We start from the raw sequence: 12,848 nt of genomic DNA, 5'->3' as shown, positions 1-12,848 counted from the left end.
CGTGATTTACTGACTCCAGTGACTGGTAGGTTTTGGAGGCTTGATCAACAAGCCCAGCCCTGTGAGGTATCTGGATAGAAACTACCAGTATAATATGCTCTCATTTTCATTTAAAGATGTGTGTTTATACACAAGTAGAAAAAAAAAGTCCAGATGAATATAAAGCTAGAATGTTTTCAGTGGTTATATTTAAGAGGCAGGATTATAGGTCGTTCTAGATTTCTTTATAACATGTACTTTGCTAATCTGTCAACAAGCAACATGCACTGCTTGAGTAGGAAGAAAAATAAAAGAAAAACCCAAAACCCTAGCTCTTTACTTGAGCACCAAAATGTAAACAAATGGCTTCCTGTCAGAAAGAAGCTGGACCCTTAGAGATTTTGGGCCCAATTCAGAGATAATACTAATTTGAGGCTTTGTTTTGGAGCAGTAATTTTAGGAGAAAGGTGTGCTTCATTTCATTTTGAAAGTCTGGGGTAGGGGCACCTGGGTGGCTCAGTAGGTTAAGCGTCTGCCTTTGGCGCCCGTCTGACCCCGAGGTCCTGGGATGGAGTCCTGAGTCGAATCAGGCTCCCTGCTCAGCAGGGAGTCTGCTTCTTCCTCTGCCCCTCACCTTGCTCGTGCTCTCTCTTTCTCTCTCTCTCTCTCAAATAAGTAAATAAAATCTTAAAAAAAAAAGAAAGAAAGTCTGGCGTAGGTATTTTTTCCAAAAAAAATAATCAGTGTTTTGTGTTATTACAATTTCAAGTTAGTACCCATTAGCCAGGCATTGTGCTAGGCTTTTAAGAGCGTTTCAGAGCATCAGGCGGTGGGGAGAAGAGGGGGGTTTGAGGTGTACGATGACAAACAAAAGAGAATAATACGCTTCGAAGATGCCTGGTTTTGTGCTCCAGATAAAGATAAAAAAGGGTGCCTGGGTGGCCCAGTCTGTTAAGTGTCCGTGTCTTGGTTCTGCTCGGGTCATAATCTCTGGGTCCTGAGACTGAGCCCTGCATAGGGCTCTGCGCTTAGCATGGAGTCTGCTTCAGATTCTCCCTCTCTCCCCCTCCCACTGCCCCTCCTACTCATTCTCTCTAAAAAAACATGAAATAATCATAATAAAAAAAGATGAACATAAACTACTCCAGTTCTGGTGAAACCATGAGACACTAACAAATCTAATCCCCTTGTTTTACCTACAGGGAAGCTGAGGCCCCCAAAGGGGGAAAACTGGCCTGGACCCACACGGCAAAGCAGTGGTCAAGCTGGGATCAAAATACCCTGCCCCCCGGTCACTAGGTCATCAGGTTTGCAGCAGCAGCGAGCCCAACCCTGGACGGCAGGTGCACCTGGGCTCTTGTGGAGAACATGGGGTCCCATCAAGCTCTGGACAAGGGCAAGAAGAAAGGCCCGAGCCTGTAATCAGAAGGATCAGCTCGGCCAGTCATTGCTGTCATAACGAAGCGTTTTGTAAATATCATGTTAATAACTGAATAAAATCCCGTGGATGATATTCCCTTATTGTTTGAGGTTCTGTAGGGTTTCCCTGTGTGTATGTGTGTGTTGCTTCTCATAAATAGAATTGGAACGAACACCAGTAATGCATTCTATTTTTAGGGTTTTTCTTCCCTGTGAATATGATTTTTGTGTGTGTACTGAGATCAAAGGATATGGGCAGTTCAAGGCTTGCCCGATTGCCTTCCAAGAATCAGGGTACCTAGTTATACCCCCACTGGAGCTGCCGACTATGCTTTGGTAAATTTCAGAGAACGGATTCCTAAGTCCCGTGTTTCCCAGCTTTTTGTTTGCCACTTATTGATCTGTCTGGCCAGGTACATCTCCCTCCGTGAGAATGTCGTATTGGCTGGCGGTGTCAGTAACGAGCCTTCAAACATTATGGTCGGTCACATTGCCGTACAAAATGTTGCAGGGTCGTCACCTTGCATTCTCCAGCTGTAAATGCCCAAAGTTAATATTATGTTTTTCCGGGCCCTAGTTTGCAAACGTAAATACAGTTCTAGCTAACTCGAATCCTGCGGTTGAGAAAAAGGTCCTTTCCTGTAGAAAGAGAACAGACTTCCTATGAATTATCCCTCTGTGTTTGGGTTCAGAGGCCTCCCTTCATCATCCTCTCAGACATCTCAATGGCCATCCGAAGTTAAAAGAAGCCAGTGTCCGAGAAAGCCAGGGACTTGCAGCCGTTGAGAGTAGTCCTTTGTTCAGAAAAGCAAGAAGCACAGTTCTCATTGTAGTAATATGGGAAATGTTTGGCTATATTGATCTAAAATGTGTCTTACTTCCATAGAGGATTGGCGTTCGCTTATGATAAAATCGCGTGAAACAGCGAAACAGCTTTACCTAAGAAATCAAGCTAGAGACCTGGGTTCGAAACCACACTAATGTGTTGTGAAGGTACTTAGGACTGTGAGACATTTGAAAAGGTGAAGGGTATTGGGCCTTTTCCGGGAGCAGCTTCAATCTGTTTGGGAAAAGAAGATGGACAAGATGTTTCAGTGTTAAGTGTTAAGAAGTGACGCATAGGGGGGCGCCTGGGTGGCACAGCGGTTAAGCGTCTGCCTTTGGCTCAGGGCGTGATCCTGGCGTTATGGGATCGAGCCCCACATCAGGCTTTTCCGCTATGAGCCTGCTTCTTCCTCTCCCACTCCCTCTGCTTGTGCTCCCTCTCTCGCTGGCTGTCTCTATCTCTGTCAAATAAATAAATAAAATCTTTAAAAAAAAAATTATGGAAAGATGTAAGCTTACATGCAATCCTAATTGAAAAAAGATTATAAAATTTTTCTGTGTAAAAATTCACCCTAAAAGACTATTAATATAATAAGGGTGATGGAATTATGGTGGTATTCCCATCATGTTCCCACATTTTCTTTTACTACCAAACATATTGCCTTACTAGTAGTAAATAATTTAAAAAGAATATTTAGTGGAGTTTGTACGACCATGAAGAGTATTTATGTTTCATATTAAGTAAAATATCATGGAGAGAATAAAGAGGATTATCCATGGTCTCGGAAACATAAAAGACGAACAAGAAGGGACTGTGTATGTGGGGGGCAACAATAAGAACAAGAAGACCCAAAATATATAAGAGAAATAACGAACATTTACAAAGCTGACCCTCTTTGAAGAGTCTGTACTTAGAAATGGAAGGTAATTTTTAATGCTTCCTTCTACTTTTCTCTTTTCCAAGAGAGAATATTTACTTAAAAAAAAATCAATACTCTTCCAACTAATAAAACCTGAAGAGCATTTTCTTTAATCTCGACTCCTTGACCACTGGATAAAATATCATCCCGGCAGAGCAACAAGACCTTTAAAGAGCGCTCAGAGAACACGTTCTGTTTCAGTCCATTTAAAAGCTGATACCTTCTGGGGGCGCCTGCCTGGCCTCAGTCAGTAGAGCATGTGACTCGATCTCAGGGTCGTGAGTTCAAGCCCCACACTGGGGGTAGAGATTACTTTATAAAAAAGGTGATACTGTCTTTTCTTCTGTGTACTTAATGTCTTTCCCTCAAGCCACAGTTTCCCACTTGCTCTTCAAATCTCAGCTGAGATCTCTATATAAAACCATGACCTCTGCTAACCCTCTGTTTCCCTGTCTGTCACTAGTAAATTCTCATCAGGCATCATTTCCCTTTTTGAAACAAAAGACAAACCAAGATAGTAGGCAAAATGTCCACTCCTGAGTCCAGAATTTGTCAAGAGCTGATGAGTAAATCGGTGTCAATCCCAATCCTGGCAAGATATGGGGGCCTGTGCCTTCCACCTCTTCTGTTCTTTTTTTTTTTTTTTAAAGATTTTATTTATTTATTTGACAGAGATAGAGACAGCCAGCGAGAGAGGGATCACAAGCAAAGGGAGTGGGAGAGGAAGAAGCAGGCTCATAGTGGAGGAGCCTGATGTGGGGCTCGATCCCACAATGCCGGGATCACGCCCTGAGCCGAAGGCAGACGCTTAACCGCTGTGCCACCCAGGCGCCCCCCACCTCTTCTGTTCTTGGTAGAGACAAAAGAAATGGCTCTTTCACAAGTACCAGGACTCTGTTCCTTAAATTCTTTCTAATGAACTTTTGGAATGGGAGGATATGGCTGGCAGCACCATGACACTCCCCCCTCCCCAAATCTCCACATCAAATCCCCAGAACATTACATGGCAAAGGGGAATCAAGGTTACAGGTGGCCTTAAGGTGGCTAATCAGACGACCTGAAAACAGATTATCCGGGATTATCCAGGGGGCCTGATGTAATCACAAGGGTCTTTAAAACTGGAAGAGGGAGGGTGGCCGCAGAGGGTCCTGTGACGCAAGCCTCAGGTCAATCAGGGCCAAGCTATGGCCAAGAGCCTGGGGTTCGGCGCAGAAGACATTAGAGTCCCTGGCAGCACCCCCCCCACCCAGCTCTCTGAATGCCTTGTGGACTCCTGCAATGCACAGGCAGGGTGGCCACTGCCGTGGGCGTGGGTGTGCCTGACAAGATGAAGAGCCGGATCCCAGTGATGCTCCCCGCCTGTGGTTCCTTCATCCCATCGCCAGCATGCACCTGTGCCTGTGTGAGGTGGCCAGAGACCACCTACACCAAACCAACAGGTCCGTCGGGGTGGGGGAGGGGGGTAAGGGGGGTAGGGGGGAAGGTCTGATGGGAGAACTGGTTGGATTGGGCCTTCTGCAGCTTTGCTGGCTGATGTCACCATCACCATTATTAAAATTGCTCAGTGTACAAATTCACAGCACAAGTGGTGGCATACACTTCCTCCATCATATTCGGAGAGCTAACACCCCTTAGCCCTGCGACATGTGGACAAGTCATGTTCCTGGCCGTGAAGTTGGACATTTCTCAGGGTTCGCCACCCCCTGCTATCTCAAGTGGCCCATGGATGCTGAGAAGACACTGGGCACTTTGTGGGGCACCTGACTGGCTCAGCTGCCAAAGCATGTGACTCTTGATCTCGGGATTGTGAGTCTGAGCCCTGCATTGGGTGTCAAGATTACTAAAAAATAAAAAATTAAAATAAAAAAATTAAAAGACGCTGGGCCCTTTATAGAAACTGTGTCCCGGAGCATTCTTTCTGGTGCTCCCAGGATTTAACCCAGTGAGGTTGTATTAGACGTCTGACCTACGGAACTGTAAGATAATAAGGTTGTGCTGCTTTAAACCAATAAATTTGTGGGGTGCCTGGATTAGGCGGCGTTGAGGCATCTGACTCTTGATTTCAGACATGATCCCAGGGTTCTGGGATCAAGCCTGGAACTGGGCTCCGAGCTCAGCAGGGCGTTGGCTTGAAGATTCTCTCTCTCCCTCTCCCTTGGCCCCTCCCACCACTTTTCTCTAAAATAAACAAATAAATCTTTAAAAAAATCAACCAATAAATTTGTGATAAATCCTTACAACAGCAATAGAAAACTAAAAGAGCATATAAAGTTACAGAATGAAAGCAGAGAACAAATCTTATGCTTTGGATATTTTACAATAGGACGAAGGCAGGAAGCTGTCAATTTTCCAGCCCCGAATTCTAAGCAATATATTACTTTTTTTTTAGTTGCGGTATATTTTGTTGTTCTTTTATATTAGTGTTGCATATTCATTCTTTAAATATTCAAAAATTATGGAAAGATGTAACTTTGAAAGTCCGAATCTCTGTAACTTTACATACCCATTCCTTCCCCTGTTCCGGATCTGGTGAGAACTCGTTGTTCATAATAAGAGGTGAATGACCTCATGCATTTTTCAACAAGCAGTATCTTTCAGCAACTATGCCTTCTTTGATAAGGAAACAGGATTTACTTCATTCTGAAATAGGCTAAACTTCATCCTAGAGCAGCGAATCTCAACTGGGGCACCCAGAAGACATCTGGCAATATCTGGAGACGTTTTCGGTTGTCACATCTGGGAGGGGACAGCTCCTGGCATCTGGGGGGCTGAGGCCAGGGATGCTACGAGACATCCAGTGCATAAGACAGACAGCACAACATAAATATCTGGCCCAAAAGGTCAGTAATGCTGAGGCTGAGGGACCCTGGTCTAAAGGGAGACTGGAGAAACTATATCCTCATTTAAATTAAGGAAGAAATACTTATTCCATTCTGAAACTGGCATTAAGGAGGCGGATGCCTGGTCAATACAAGGAGGAACTTTTTAATAATCAGGCTGCTGTGATGTGTACCTTACAGTGTGGGGAGAGTGCTCTGTCATGAGCAGGGTTCAAGTATCACTAACTGGCCCCCTGACAGGGGTGCAGGGGGGCGGGGAGGGGGGAATGGAAGCATGGGTGTGGCCCGACTCCAAGGTTCCATCTTCTTCTAAGATATAGGACTCCTTTTAAAAAGTATCAGCAAAAAGTTGCCTCATACTTGCTAATACTAAAACTTGGAAACAGAAAAGACGGTACCTGCCTATTCATATTATTTTCTCTCTACCGTATTAGCTGAGAGAATCGAAACTTCACCTGCACATTATCTCAAATGTCAGACTCTCAAGTGACTTCTGCAAAAGCGTGTAAAGCCTCTTATCTCAGGCACAGTCGATACAACTCTTGTGTAATCATTTCACAACCGAAGAAAAGAGGGTCAAAAAAGCAAAATAAGCAGCAGTTCCCTATTGTGGGAATAACTGAATAAAACAGACACTGTTAAGTCCTTAACCGCTGCAAATAAAATAAAATTAATCGATTCTACACCCATTTTGGAAAGGGAAACTCATCTGCATCTGGTTTCCAAATATTTGGTGTCCTTTATAGCTTTAAGGCCATAAATGTTAAAAGTGACCTAAGACCCTGGGCAGTTTGCTACCATCCTGGAAGCACAGCCGTATATTCCACACCAGTGAAACCACATCTCACTGAACTGGTCAGGTTGTTTAAGGGCTTTCACAACTGAGAGTTTATTCAAAAGGACAACCGCTGAACAATAACCAGACTGATGAGGGAACAAGGCGACAAAGTCATAGGAGGAGGGGCTCAAGGAACCAGGAGTGTTGGCTCTGGGGAAGACCCGGATGGCACATGACCGCTACAGTTCTACAGAAAAAGGGCACGAACGTGAACCCAGACTCTGTAGCAGGAGCTTTTCGACAAGTATCCTGTTCTAGCAAAGGAGCAGCTGAAGTGCAGGTCTGGGGACTCCCAGCAAGGATCCTGAGAAGGGGATTCCTGCATTGGATACGGGTAGAAGGGGGAAGGACAGGCAGGCAGCCCTAAATCCGAGGGGTAAGATCAGAAGGCTGTGAGGGCCAGCCAGGCAACTCACTGAGCTAAACAGACAGGAGTGACAGACCAAACAGTGGTGGGGACTGTGGCAAAGGAGCCCATCCAAAGAGGAACGCCACCACCCTGTTCCAGTTGATGCTGGCGTGCAGTGTGTGTGTGTGTGTGTGTGTGTGTGTGTGTGTAGGGTGAGAGCTCCATAACACTAGCTTTTTTTTTTTTTTTCAAGAAAAGCTGGAAAATCGTATTTCCATGTAAAATCTCCTGATTTTTAAAGGATAGCTGCTAATTCAATATTTCAAAACATTACGGGGCGCCTGGGTGCCTCAGTTGTTAAGCGTCTGCCTTCGGCTCAGGGCGTGATCCCAGTGTTCTGGGATCGAGCCCCACATCAGGCTCCTCCGCTGGGAGCCTGCTTCTTCCTCTCCCCCTCCCCCTGACTGTGCTCCCTCTCTCGCTGGCTGTCTCTCTCTCTGTGAAATAAATAAAATCTTTAAAAAAAATTTTTCAAAACATTGCATAAATCAAACAGAATAATTAGGCACCTGTAGGAGAAACTATAACCTCTCCTTTAGAGACGCCCCAATCACTCCCCACCCTAAGGGACTACCCAGACCCCACAATCTCTGTCATATTTTGTCTGCAGTTTGAATCACCACACCGGCCACTTGAAGCCGAAATCAGATGCCCTGGCTGATAACTCATGCATGGGGTCTGGCAAGTGAAGATAACTGGGAGCCCGTCAGGTCACCAAGAGCAGAGTCCCCCAGGGCACACCGTGTAAGTGAGGAAGGACGTCTGTTTTCTTCCACAGCAACACACCTCCTCCTAGTAAGCGGCATGTCACAATGAGGCAGGAAAGAGAAACGGGGTTGACTCATTGTGGCAGTTTGTTGTCCTGTCCCTGAGAAGGTCATCCCTACCCTCGTTGGTAAACAACTTCAAAACTCTTCCCCCGCCCTCTAAAATTTCGTCAGTGGTCAACCAGGGAAAGTTCAAGAGTCCCCTGTGAGAGAGAATGCTTCACTAAGGGAAACAGTCCTATTCAACTCTGGTTCACAGCCCTCTCCAGAAATTCTGCTGGCTCGCATAGATTTTCAATTATCGACAGATATTTTTACTCAGATATCTGCACACAGCCACGTCCAGGCAACGGCAAACCTGCTAACTTTCTTTTGAATTTTTATTCCAGTTTCCAGACTCAAATATTCTATTCGGGGTTCTACCTAATCACCCTGAACTCCCCAGAGTAAGCCAGCTAGTGTGGTAGCATTAGTTTCACTCCATTCTAGGATGGTGTGTTTTGTGGGTAACTCTCAGTTAAGATTTTTCAACCTTCTGAGCAGATTGAAATAGTTTTTATATACAAGAAACAGAGTTTATTGTAAAGAACAAAATAAGTCAAAAGAATTACATTTATTATAAAATCTTTGAAAATGACGCACAGGAAATCGAAGTCACACATTACTAGGAAATAATAGTAACAAAGTCTTACGTTACCCTTAGAGCATGATCACTAGCTTATTTATTTTTACGAGAGAAGTGGACCAGATGTAGCAATGTCGTCGCTAGGTAGATGAGAAATGTGAGAGAGAAGCCTAAAAGAACTTCCCACTCTACCACCCGAAACAGCTTCCGTCCACCTACTGCTAGCACGGTCGGCTGGGTCACTGTAATAAACCCGGAGCAGGTCTCCTCCTGTGATCCGCTCTTCACACGGCCCCCACAGGAACCTCTGAACCAACCTGAATCTATCACGTCCCGCCTCTGCCTCTGGCTACCCACTGCACTTCAAGTCCAGACGGCCGACTCAGCCTACCTGCAAGACCTGGCCCCTGAACCCCATCCTCACCCCTCCAGCCGCACTGCCCTCCAGCTATGCCCGGAACACACTCAGCTTGTTGTCAGGACTGTGTGATTGTGGGTCCCTGCACCAGAACAATCTGTCGGTATTCTGGGGGCTCATCTCCAGGTCATCTCTCAGAAAAATCTCGCCTTCGGGGGCACCTGGGTGGCTCAGTGGGTTAAGCGTCTGCCTTCGGCTCAGGTCATGATCCCAGGGTCCTGGGATGGAGTCCTGCATTGGGCTCCCTGCTCAGCGTGGAGTCTGCTTCTCCCTCTCCTTCTGCCCTCCTCCCCGCTCTTGTTCTTTCTCTCTCTCTCAAATAAATAAACAAAATCTTAAAAAAAAAAAAAAAAAGAGAGAGAGAAAAAAAAGAAAAATCTCTCTTTAAAACCCAATCTAAGGAGGCACCTGGGTGGCTCAGTTGGTTAAAGCGTCTGACTCTTGGTTTGGGCTCAGGTCATGATCTTGGGGTCGTGGGACTGAGCCCGTGTCGGACTCCACGGCTCAGTGTAGAGTCTGCTTGCCCCTCTCCCTCTGCTCCTTCCCCTTCCTGCTGTCTTTCTTGCACTCTCTCTCTCTCTCTCTCTCTCTCTCTCACACACACACACACACACACACACACACACACACACACACACACATATCACAGTACTCTACGACAGCACTGTTTCCTTTTCTCCAAAGCATCTTGTAGTTTCTGAATTTACCTTGCTCGTCCCTCAGTTCTAGAATGTGAACTCCATAAGGACGGAGACCATATCTGTCTTACTCACTGCTCTGTACTCAGTGCCAGGCACATAGTAGGTGCTCAATAAATATCTCTTGAGGGGCGCCTGGGTGGCACAGCGGTTGGGCGTCTGCCTTCAGCTCAGGGCGTGGTCCCGGCGTTATGGGATCAAGTCCCACATCAGGCTCCTCTGCTGGGAGCCTGCTTCTTCCTCTCCCACTCCCCCTGCTTGTGTTCCCTCTCTCGCTGGCTGTCTCTATCTCTGTCGAATAAATAAATAAAATCTTTAAAAAAATAAATAAAATAAATATCTCTTGAAGTCAATGAAGGAATGAACAAAGCTTGTTCTAGGAATCAACTGACCCATTTAATCCAATCAGTATTGATTCTTAATAGCAGGCTTTCTCTTTGTCCTCAACTGCTTAAGTTGTTGTTGTTGTTTTGACTACAAGCCTATGTATGTTAGACTGTTTCTATTAGTGGGTTATGAGTCACACCTGTAAAATGGAGCAAAGTGACAGCGAAGGCACATCGCAGGTGCCCCGCTTCACAGAAAGAGGCAGTAAGAATCTGTTGCTCATGCCTTCAAAACAGAGTCCTCAGAATTCCAGGACAATGCGATTTTACAACCAGATGTTCCCCTTCAGGTGTTCTTCACTCAATACTTTCTCTTCAATGCTTCACTTCCATGGAAATTTCTCAAAGTCTCAAGAGGTCAGTCTAGCCAATTATCAGATCAGGCTTAAGATGAACCAAGGTATAAATAACCTGATGATCACCTTTCTTTCCAGGAAATACCCACTGTCTGGGGTGTCACTGAAAGGAATACAGATTCCTAAATTCCAGCTGACATTCCCAAGGGGTCCCACTCCTGCTCGGGGACCTAGTTAGCACTTTCCTTACTGCTCTATGATGAGAGTCTCAAGGCTGGTAAATCGTATTAGCCTGGAAACCTCACTGGGATGCACATTCCTCACGACTGAGGTTCAAAGGGCACAGACATCCAATGGAGAGGAAATGAGGAACCAGCTGCCCAGGGAGGGGTCTGTTTTCAGGAAAGCCTTGCCCTTATCACACCTCAGAAGGGATTTCCCAACTGTAACAGGAGTGGCTGAACCAGATTAATATCCCTCACAACTCCCGCTGTGGCCTGGAGTACAAAGGGCCCACTTCACAAAAAACATCACCATGCTATCCACAGCATCAATTCCTGCAGGAATGTCTGGGGGAAGGGAAGGAACCCTCAGGGCCTACGTGCAATGAGTGCAGGCTGGAAAATGCCAAAGAGGTGGGTTTTCTCACCAGCTTCTGGGGGACCACCAGAATTCCTTCTGTGAGGAAATCCGCTGGGATGCCAGCAGCTCACCCATGCCTTGTGGTGGCCCATACTTGATGGTCCCTCAGTTGCATGGGAGCCCAAGATTTGGTCCTGAGCCTTTTGGGACTGTCAGCACTTTAAGGGATACACTTTCCAGCTCTGACTTAACATACCCGTCTCCCAACTCAGGATTCTCACTTGGGTCAAAGGTAATTTGCGCAAGACTGATTTGCTCACACAAATCTCTCCTAAAGCTGAGCTCCTGTGTCCTTCAAAAAAAAAGGCCAAGCTCCACTTTATGAGCCCCGCACACCTCTCCCTCCTCCAAGTCCCCTCTGCAGCAACCACAAGAACCACAGGCCTAGATGCAAGCCTGACCTTTTCATTTAAGAATCTAGAAACTTCTACTAGAAGCTCCTACTTCTAGGATGTAAGATGGGGGAAGACAATGTTCTCTGCCGTCTGATTTTGTTTGACTTTTTATAAGCAAGCTTCCCCTTGGCTCAGGGTGGAGCAGGCAGGATCTTATCTGAGCCGCGGGGGGTCGGGGAGCTCTGGGATGTGCAGGCGCAAGTGGGCAGAACAGAGGTAATGCTTTGTTTTTGTAGTTCCGGTCGTACATCAGCGACTCTGAACTGGGCTCCGGAAAATGCAATGCTCCACAAAGAGAGGTGCTCCTTTGTTGGTCTTGTCCCAGCAGAGATCTAGAGATAAGACATCTCCCCGTGTTCCTTGTTCCCCTGGCCTGATTCCCTCTCGGTACCGAACTCTAAGGTTAGGGTTGCCTCCTTAGGAGAAGATTTGAAAAGCACTGGGTTCGAATTCCGTCGCCCTCCCCGCAAAGATCCCAGCGCTGTCGCGAGGGGGCAGGGACAGCGAGTCGGCCCCCCGGCAGGAGATGCTGCGGTTCCTGCCCCCCCACAACCCCCCACGCCTGGGGCCGCGGCTGCTCCGGGATCGCCGTCTTCCCGGGCCGCGCGGGTCCAGCCCGAGCCCAGCGACCCCCGCAACTCCGCGGCCCCCCGCCTCGCCCCGCGCTCCCTCCTCACCCGGGTACTGCGGTGAGCTGCTCGCCGGAACCAGGGTCCCCGGACCGCAACGCGCCGAACCCGACTGCTCCTCGCCGCCAACGATGCGGGCCTCTGGCAGCCGCAGTCACCGCGGGCGCGCTGCGGGTGGGTGGGCTGCGCGTCGGCTTTGCCCTCCGTCCGCCCCGGCGCGGCGGGAGGAGGGACGGGGAGGAGCGTGTGGCCACCGGCCTCCCACAGGCGGAGGTACTTGGGACGCCAGCGCGCTCAGGCGCACTCAGCACCCTCCCCAGGGCCCGGGGTCCCGCACGCTGCACCACCCCCTCGTTCACTTAACACGCCCCGGGGTGGACCCACACGTGTCTAGGGCGGGTGCTGTGCCTCCCGATTTCTCTTCTCACACTCCATTCCGATCAGATCTGCTCCTTGCTTCACTCGGCGTCAAGCCCGCCCGCTCTGTCCTACTACCTTCCGAGTGACTCTGCTTCCACGTGTAATCTGAAATACGTGCCCATTCCTCAATCCCGTGCCCTGTGCGTCAGACCCCGACTCGGAAATACGCGCGCTGTGCCCGGGCCTGGAAGGCCGGCCACCGTGTCAGTTTCATTTCTGGGTGGAGCTGGGCAGGGCAATCAGAAGGGCATATCCGATGGGAAATGCTGGAAGAAGGGGCAACCTCATAACTCAGTTTAATTCAGTTATTTGGGGTTTAACTGCAATTCCCTCCTTCGTTTT

The 12,848-nt window shown here is 47.7% G+C and overlaps 1 protein-coding gene across 3 annotated transcripts in view; it reads right to left on the bottom strand.

Annotated features, from left to right (window-relative positions):
- PLA2G7 (phospholipase A2 group VII) overlaps window positions 1–12,596 on the bottom strand; it is a 39,804-nt gene extending 27,208 nt beyond the window's left edge. Inside the window, exon 1 of one of the 3 annotated variants that reach the window (XM_045801816.2) lies at window positions 12,473–12,596. The gene's annotated coding sequence lies outside the window, so the exon portion shown is untranslated. Of the gene's footprint in view, window positions 1–12,134; window positions 12,411–12,472 lie in introns of those variants that run through there. The other 2 variants (XM_045801806.2, XM_087857048.1) reach the window with 2 other exon arrangements.
- Window positions 12,597–12,848: the final 252 nt, after the last annotated feature.

This window comes from Ursus americanus, chromosome 29 (genome assembly GCF_024610735.1).
Source record: "Ursus americanus isolate L20-20 chromosome 29, mUrsAme1.1.p, whole genome shotgun sequence".
NCBI classification, from domain to species: domain Eukaryota; kingdom Metazoa; phylum Chordata; class Mammalia; order Carnivora; family Ursidae; genus Ursus; species Ursus americanus.
Note: the sequence above shows the minus strand (reverse complement) of the source record. Positions and strands in the feature narration are given on the sequence as shown.